We start from the raw sequence: 10,105 nt of genomic DNA, 5'->3' as shown, positions 1-10,105 counted from the left end.
AAATCATATCATAATATATCAAAGGGCAATACGTAAAATATTTTTGAAATTGCAATACGACTTATTGGGTGGGTTTATGTTCCTGTTTAAAAATTGTATGAAATAAAAAATTCTTGAAATATATATAACAAAAAACATATAATATAACGAAAACATAAGTTATTAGCGCAACTTATAACAAAAAAAAAATTTGAAAAAATTATAATATAATAATTAAGAAAAACAGTGCAATTTTTTTTGCATTTGACTTATTGCGTGGGTTTGTCTCTGTTTAAAAATTTTATTAAATAAAAAGTTCTCGTAATAACAAAAAAAGAACCGTGTTTTTTTCCAAATAAAGCGCGTGTTCTTCATGTTGATTGTGCAAAAACTGAAAATGATGATGAGAATCATGGCCTGTCAGTCTCTTTCAAGATATTAATAAATCTCATAAAAGTTGTTTCCATTTCACAAACTAGTGACATAAAAGCAGGTGGAAAGTCAGCTGAACTAAGAAGGAGTACATCTGCACACCTTTGATATAACTTGAGCTTTTAAATAAGCCATCAAACCATGTGTAAAAGGGCTTGATCCTTTGGTTGCATTAAAATTTCCAGTAAACAATATAAAATGATCTTGGACGAAAATAAGATATTCCTTTAAGCATGTTATTTTCTGTTTCATTAATTCCACAATTAGTGGTTGTTTGATTACAACACTTCATAAAATCATTTAGATTGAAAGCTGTCTCAAAATTTGAATCCCTTATACAATTTTTTTTTGTTGTTGTTGCGAAAAACGTTGCAGTAAACAGACGCTTTTTAACAGCTCTTCAAATATCTATCAACCAATTACTACTTAAGTTGTTATAAATTATTAAAATAAAAGTTAAATCTAAAATGTTAGTTACGCTTGTAGTTAAAAAAAAAGTTAAAAAAACGCTGAAGGAATTGTTTTTAGAATATAGAAAAGAAATGGAAACGATGCTTAAACAACAACAACAAATATTTATAGATATCTTAAGCGCATATACAAAAATAATTAATGAGAGACTTGACAAAGTAGAAGAAAACTCTAAAGAAAATGCAAACAAAATAAAGATAATAGTAAAAGATATCGAAGACATAAAATTAAGCTTAAACTTTCATGATGAAGTTTTTGACAAAAAAATTGCAACTATCCACAAGCAAAAAACAACGAGCGAGTACAAAACGAAAACATTACAACGCAAAATATAAATGAAAAGCTAAGAAAGTTTGAAGATAGATCGAGAAGATATAATTTAAGAATAGACGGATTACCAGAAAGTGTGAAAGAAACATGGAATGAAACTGAGGAGAAAGTTAAATTATTTTTAGTAAATAAGTTGGGGATAAATGAAATAGAAATCGAACGAGCTCATCGAATCGGAGTCAGAAAAGAAGGATGCTCCAGAACAGTTATAATGAAGTTGTTAAGATACAATGATAAAACAAAAATTCTAAAAGAGTCATATAGACTAAAAGGTACAAAGATTTACTTAAACGAAGATTTTTCCCATGAGACTGTCAATATTAGGATAAGACTCCTTGCTGAAGTAAAAGAAAGACGCAATAATGGTGAAAATGTTGGTTTAAGGTACGACAAAATTATTAAATTAAATAATATCCAAAAAAAATAACTCTTATTTCTTATATTTATATCTTACGCGTATGTATATATATAGTGTTTGTCTATACTCTTGTGTAGATAGAGCATACACTAGACGTTTCTTTCTTTTATTTATAGGTTTATTAGAAATGGAACTTTTAGTATGTTTTCCTCTACCAACATTTAAATAACTCTTTTAAATAATAAAGGAAAGTTTTCCCTGGTGACACTGGACCAACCTAAAGAGTGATGCTCTGATGTTTTAGACTTCAAGTTAGGGTTCCTTTTTAGATATCTGTATGCCCAAGTTCTAGAAAGAATTCCATTTTTAAATACAGTAGGGTGCGAGCTTTTATGTAATATTTCTAAAATTATTAGTTGTAAGTCATTTATTTTTAGAGGAAATCCTCTTCTTGACATTTCAATAAGCTACTTCTCACATGCATCTTCTATAAATAGTGGCAAAGTATGTTCTGGTCCAACACACTAGACTGCTTAAACCAGATAGTTTTGTTTGTAGAGTACTGCGAGGAACATTATATTTTTTTGCAGCTTATTTGATAGACATCTCCGATTTTTTAAGTCAATCGCTCGCTTCATGCTTCTACTGTCATACTGCTTTATCTTAACTTGTCTGTTGTTAATAGAATTCTTTGATTTTTGTATTATATAGTAATAACTTAAATAAAATTAATATTGAAAACAAAAGCTAGAAAAAAAGCTTATTTTAAAAGTTATAAACATATCCAATTAAAAATATTGCCATGCCAATGTTTGAGTTGTTGTCACAATTATTGGCACCCAAATTTAAAAAAAGAATAACTCAGGAAATTTTTATTGTAAAATAAAAATTACTGTGTTAACTTTTAAACAACAATTCATATTACCTTCGGTGCCATTTTGGACTTCTGATTATAATTATTAAATTTGGAATCAAAATAATGTTCTCATCTTCTTCAGAAACGAAAACCGTATCAAGGTTAACGTTTTCGGCAAATTATTGCGTTTTTTTCTTACTTAAAAATTTTTATAAAAAAGTTGACAAACAGCAAAAATTTTTTGCTCAAACAGTAGACGATAGGTTACTCTGTTTATACGGTGATAATTTTTTACTTTTCAACTAGAAATAGCTATATAATTTTTTGAAAAAAATGAAAAGTGCTAATAATTGAGTCGTGCTAATAACTGTGACACTACCATAATAATTTTTCATAAATAATATTCCCTCCGTCCGGAAATATGGTACACATTTTAGCGATTTTTGTTGTCCGGAAATATGGTATACATTTGCGAAAAAATAAAATAAATCAAAAAATGTACCTGACAGGTATATTATATTACCTTTATTTGAAACATTTTAAGTAAATAAGAATGATTTTTTTCACTCGAAATTTGATTTGGCAATGAAGTTGCTACGCAGTAGCAACTTCATTGATTGCACCGTGTTTTAGCTTATTCTCCTTCATCTGCTGTTATAATTTTTCTAATATAACTTGACGTTGTTCTTTGGTTAATTGTTTATATTTGGAATCCCTTCTTTCTAAGTTTAACAAGTTTCCTTTAGAATTTTCCATACTCGTCTTGCAGCGAGTTAATTAATTTTATTTGTCTCAAGAAACACTGTTTGAGCGTTAAGTTTTTAATTAAGAATGATATTGCTTATGTCAAATACTTCTGGTTTTATAGTCATGAGTATTTACTATAACAGTGTAATGATAGTTGCCAATTTACTTTTATAATCACGATAATCTACGATTTTTGTTGAAATGTATACCATATTTCCGGACGGAGAAAGTAATTATTTAATTAGCACTAATATAGTATAATTATTTATTGCCTAATAAATAAGTATTATTATTAATGTTGGAAGCAGTGAAATTAGCACATTAAGAACAATAACGTCCAATGTGCACAAAGCACTAACATAAACAAAACATCTACAAAACGCATTCATTAGCTCAGATTAAAATATAACAAAGCGTTACACAAAACAATATAAAAGAGGTATTAAAAGCTGGAAGAATATAAACATTTCTGTTGTTATATAAAGTAATGTGTTTTTATTAATTTAATTTATTGTATTGAATTTTAAGTAAATAAGTATTATAGTAGTCGTTTACACAAATCATTCAAAGTATGTAATGATTCTGATAGTAGTGTGTCTGCTGTTACTGGAAACCGGACAAGGAATGAACCATTGTGGAAACACAATGTAATCAAACGTGCTAAAGCAGAAGGTAAGGAATTTATTTCTTGGAATAAAAGTTTGGTACCTATGAGGACTACAGGGGTTGACTGCCGTTGCCGACATATGTGCTTTTCTAAATTCAGCAATAAGGAGAAGAAAGCTATTTTAACATCTTTTAATACCTTAGGTGAAAAAAATGGACAGGTTAGTTATCTAATTGCGCTTATAATACTGCTGAAATAAAGCGAAGGCGACCTAGAACAGGCAATAGGAGTGTCAAGCGGGCTACAAGTTACAAGTATACTGTTAAATGTGGAAATAAGGAAGCAGATGTTTGTCGCTCTGCTTTTATTGCCTTGCATGGAGTAATAGAACGTCGTGTTAAAAGAATTTCTAATTTGGCAAGTCACCTATTAGTTCCTAACGATGGCAGGGGACGGCATGGAAATCAGCAAAAAGTGCCACTGAATTCTGTGGCAAATGTTCATTCCCACATATCTTCGTTTCCATATAAAGTAGTTTATTACAGTAACAAAAGTAAAATACGTTATTTATCTTGCGAGCTAAACATCAAAAAGATGTACACCTTGTACCTCGAATCTTTTGAACCAGATGCTTATGTGCTAGTTAAAGATGGTAATGATGTTGAAAAGGTAAATGCGCGCATAAAATACCATTTTTACTGGGACTAGTTTAAAAAACATTTTAATCACGGTTTTGGTAGACCACAGACGGATGTATGCAGTCGGTGTTCTGAGCTAAAAGTCAGCATTGCTAATGAAAAGAATGTGGCACTTTGTAACAATGCAAAACTCGGTCTTCTTGTTCAGAAGCGGAAAGCCAACCGGTTTTATTCTCGCATGAGAGAATGTGAAGATTCTTCATCATTAAGCAACAACATTGTTGCTCTAACTTTTGACTTTGCACAAAATATTCCAGTTCCGCATTTACCTGTCAACAATATATTTTATTCCCATCAACTTTGGACTTATACCTTTGCTGTTACTTTGTTAACCAGCACCTCTCAAAAATCCACCATGTATATGTGGCCAGAAAATGTTGCTAAGAGAGGCGTTAATGAAGTTCTTAGCTGCTTGAATGATTATTTTTTGAAGCTTCCTGATTCTATTAATACGGTTTTCTTGTTTAGCGATGCTTGCCCTGGACAAAATCGCAATATAACCATGGTTCAGTTTTTGTATACTTTGGTAAAGTTAAGGCGCTTTCAACGAATTGTGCATTATTTTTACAATTTGGTAGGCATTTTGCTATTATTGAAGGTATGAAACGGAGATTAGAAACAGTTGAACTCCCTTCGCAATGGATGGACGTGGTCTCCCAAAAATTTCCTGTTGTCAGAATTTCTGGCGCTGATATTAAGGATTACCAAAGTCATTTTCAACCTTTCTTTAAGAAGAAAATTATGGCTAATAAAGAAAAATTCGCAGTGAGTAGTTATTTTATTTTTGAATATTCCAATTTGCACAAAGATATGGTTGCAGTTTCATTGGACACGGAGAGTTCCAATGAAACTGCAACTTTGACAGATTTAATTGCCAGTTTGCCAATTAAATCTGCCAAATTCAAAGATTTGCAAAAACTACAAAGGTTTATTAGTAATGACTCCTATGATGAGATTATTGAGTTGGATGAATAAACATTTTGAACAATAGTTTCTTAGCTGATATGTTAATATTCTACCAGCTTTTCTTTTTTTATTCTACTTTATGTTACATTGCTATTGAGCTGAAAAATATGTTTGTAGACATTTATTTCTTATTTTTCGTTCCCCCTTGACATATGAGATCAAGAACGTCTTAAGTACCGCGTTGTTTATTAGCCTTCACTGAACAAGCTTCTATGGTTTATCCTCTAAAAATACTTATTTTTTATCTCTCTAGACTCACTTAAATTAAATTATTAATTTCCATTTGGATATTTTTTTGAATAACTTAAAAAAATAAATTATTTTTAGTTTTTTTAATCTCCTGAAAAATGTTTATTTTTTGACTTGGGACGTTCTTGATCTCAGGTCTTCAATTACTATAGTATCGAAGAATTATCTTGCTTTATAAATGCGTCACAAAATAAATTTTCAGCGCTGACATTAAATATACGCAGCATGAGTAAAAACTTTGAAAACTTTAAAGATATGCTAAAAGACATTAGTCACGAATTTACGGTAATATGCCTTTTAGAAACATCCCAGTTGGTAAATACTCGGAGTATTGATCACGTATAACATACCGCCATTGATACCAGAAAAATGCGCATTTAGTTTTAAGTTTCAAACTCGAGTTCAATACCACTTATTTATCAAAAATACGTATTTGATCAAAATCGGATATGATATCGAATCCGATTTTGATCAAATACTAACAAATGAGGGAAAAACGAAAATCTTTGCTTTTAAAGCGCATGCTTAAACTGATTAGCGAAAATAAAATTTAAATTAAAAAGGTTTCTCTTGAGCAATTTAGTAAATTATCTCCAGTACAGTTACAGTACTTTTTTGCACTAAAAGATTTACTAAAACTTTATCATAAAAATATTTATTACTACTTTTAATTTTTTTAATTTAGTTTTATGAAGTCCTAAATTAATATAATTCAAATATATGTTAAATCCTATCATTTCATACCTTGCTTATTTTACTCCGTTGATTACTATTTTATTGACATTTCTGTTATGCTATTACCTTTTTTTGTTCTGTTTTAGAAAATTTAAAAAAATAAGTTAAAATTTTGAGCCAACTCTGACATTTTAATTGTTGCTAAACGTTAAATTTTGTTATTAGGATTGCAGTTCTTTTATCTGTTTTTTGTTCATTATTCAATAAGTATTTGATTTAAATTAAATATGATTATAATTTGATATTTTATTACGAGGTATATGTCTTTATATATAAATATATATGAACCTTTTTAGATTTTTTCATGTTATTTTTAAATTTTTTGTTCACAGAATTCAAGTTATATATGTTTATAGTTTGCATATGTGTTTATATTATGATCAAAATTAAAAAGTTTTTGATAAATATATGTATGTGGTAATATGTGTAATATAATTGTTTTATAAATGTATTTTTAAAATAGTATAAAATGTATCTATTGTGTATATAAATATTATAAGAAGTGTTTATATATGTTATATAAATTTAAATAAATATATTGTGTTTTATAGTTAGTATATATGTTTATATTATGTTGTTTCCATGACATAGAAACAACATAATATAAACATATATACTAACTATAAAACACAATATATTTATTTAAATTTATATAACATATATAAACACTTCTTATAATATTTATGGACCATGTTTTCAAAGTGTGTGACTTGGCAAACATGTTGAGCAAGATTTTGCATAAAGTTGTATTTTATGTTACTAATGTTGTTACATTTGACTTACCTTATGTTGGTGTCTATTGTTAAAAATTATAAGTGGTTTTATTATTGAAAGTCACTGCTTTTAATCATTCACTAAAAGCCACTCAAGAAAAGTCATTTTGCCACATATACATTTTGTTTATATCTTAATTTGAATTTTTAGAACCATGACGTACCAACATGAATTCTTTTCTAAAAGCTAACATGAAATAACAATACTTAACAACTACTACTCTCTTATCATGACATCTTATCTCTATCTGATATATTGATTTGTGATTCATATATGATGTTTTTCTTTGTATTTACTTATCCATTACATTTTTTTATTTCAGATTTATCATATGATGGATTTATGCAATATAAAAGAACGAATATATGTAAATTTTTATGAATTTTTTAAAAACATCTGCTAATAATTAGTCCAGTCAACGTTCAAACTTCAATTTTGCATATGTCATATTTAAGTAGTTTCTAGGCTTTTCTAAATGTGTTTCTTATTCACATGGTTTTACAAGCAAGTTATGCAAGCAAATTTGAGCTGAAAGTTTTTTTTTAGCCTTTAAGGAGAATTGGCGTTACACTTTTTTAAATTTAATTTGTTTAAATATAGTAGTTTTAACAAATAAATGTTTGTTTGTTCTTTGTTTTTTTACTTATTTGTTTTCAGATTCTTAAGAACTTGCCAACTTATCTAAGTAAGTTTTTTTTTTCTTTTTAGTGCAATTGGAAAGAGCTGAAAGTTATTTTTTAGAGCAATTCAAAAGAACTGAAGTGTTTTTCAGTTACTTCACACGGTATAACTGATACTGATTTGAGTAAGTTTACTATTTATTTTTATTTTATATTGGATTTATTTGATATTTGATATATGTTATATTTGATATATATTTTATGTATTTAACATGGAAAACTGACTGTAATTTGTTGACACAAAAGTTTATAAACATAAATATGCCTATATTTCAGTATATTTTATATTTCTCTGTATCTTTATAAATATTCTTTCTTAGAAAAAATAACAGACTAGAAAAAGTTAATAAAATTCTTTGAAAGTAGTTGAAAAAAATGATGTATTTCCATATTTCATTGTGTAAAGTGTAATACCACTTTTTAAAGGTATGTGAATAGATATATAGGGGAACATGGGGTAAGATGACGACTGTTTCGAAAAACGCCTGTATCTTAGTCTGTCCCAAAAAATAAAACTTACCTTTAGCTGGTGATGTAGCGATGTAATAAATCAAGTCAAACGAGGATAAAAAGTTTTTTTCTCAATGACAGAAAAACTTTTTTAATACTTAGCTTTCGTCACAAAAATAATATTTAAAAAGAAACCATTGATATATCTAGTAAAATTAATCTACTTCCCTTTCAGCTAAAGTCAACTGTTATATTTAGTTTTGCTTAAGAAATAACTGTAGGTCATCATCTTGCCCCATGTTCCCCTATATATATATATATATATATATATATATATATATATATATATATATATATATATATATATATATATATATATATATATATATATATATATATATATATATATATATATATATATTTAAATAATTAATTTAGAGTAAAATATACTGATTGACATTGCTTCATTTTTTTATACAAGATTGTGCATTTATTATTTTTATGCATTAAGGTAAAAATAATTTTGTGCATTGTAATCAAGATTCTTTTTTAATTAAAAATAATTGATGTAAATAAATGTTGTTTAATATTTTTGATAAACGACTAATGTATGTAAACATATAAAAAGATATGGATTTCAATAAATCTTAAGTTTAAATAAAGTCTTTGATTAGAAAAGATCACAATTTGTAAGATTCTTTTACGTTCATTTATTCAGTTGCAACAATAGTAAGATTACTGGTATTATGTTTAATGATAATTGTTAAATTGAAATAGATAGTATTAGGCTCAACAAAGTTATTAATGTAAATACTTATAGGCAACTTGAAAATAGTAGTCAAATAAAAAAAATAGATCATTTCTAAGAAATACTTTACGACTTGCTTGCTATTTTATGGTATAATTGTTTAAATTGTTTAACTATAATTGTCCCTCGATTGTTCAAATATTCTAATAAATAAAATCTTTTCAGTCCAAGTATTTAAGTTAATAAAATATTTTATTAAATTGTGGTGTTATTTGCCAGTGTTACTACATTGTGTTGTCTAGCCTTTTTATAATCTTTTTTTAATTATTCTGTAGTCACGGAATATATATTTTCTGTTATTATTATCCTAATTCTACTAACAATAAAATGCAAATAGTACTTTTGTAATTAAAAATTGTAATTTTTTTTTTAATTTCATTTTTTAGGTATTTTCAGGCTTTCCGTTTCTGGTACCTGTGTTGTGACAGATTTTAAAAAGAAATCAACTGATGTTAAATGCGGTCTTCGTCGTTAACTATAAGCAATGACGTTGCTGAAAGGGAGTCAAAGTTAAAATATTTATAGATAAATTTGTATTTAATTTTTTAGATAATATATCAAGTTATTAATGTGTTTTTATTGTTATTAATGATTTAATAACTCATAACCCGTATTATGGGTTGCTTACTGCTAGTCATTATCATTATGTTATGAATTCATATTAGTTAATAAAATTGTATTGAATATTCTCTTGTTATCGTGTTTTATACGTGTTTAAATGCGAGTTTGATACTCAGTAGGCGTCGTATTGAATACCTGTCTTTATACGCATCTGATGTCTATTTTTAATGCGCGTTTGACACGATAAAATGGCTAACATATATTCATAAATAATGCGTATTCTGGAAAGTTTTAAATGCGCATGTAATACCAGGAAAATATCGTATTGAATATTCTCTGGTTATCGTGTTTTATACGTGTTTACAAGAGTTTCAAATGCGAGTCTGATACCCTGTAGGCGTCGT

General features: G+C 27.5%; 1 long non-coding RNA gene across 1 annotated transcript; it reads left to right on the top strand.

The window, feature by feature from the left end:
• Positions 1-264: 264 nt before the first annotated feature.
• On the top strand, positions 265-9,773 carry LOC136079762 (uncharacterized). Its single transcript, XR_010638187.1, has 3 exons — positions 265-1,596; positions 7,911-8,308; positions 9,527-9,773. It is a non-coding gene; the product is annotated as an uncharacterized LOC136079762 (long non-coding RNA).
• The last annotated feature ends 332 nt before the right edge of the window (positions 9,774-10,105 follow it).

This window comes from Hydra vulgaris, chromosome 04, assembly GCF_038396675.1.
Source record: "Hydra vulgaris chromosome 04, alternate assembly HydraT2T_AEP".
NCBI classification, from domain to species: Eukaryota; Metazoa; Cnidaria; class Hydrozoa; order Anthoathecata; family Hydridae; genus Hydra; species Hydra vulgaris.
This window is presented reverse-complemented; position numbering and strand designations above follow the sequence as displayed.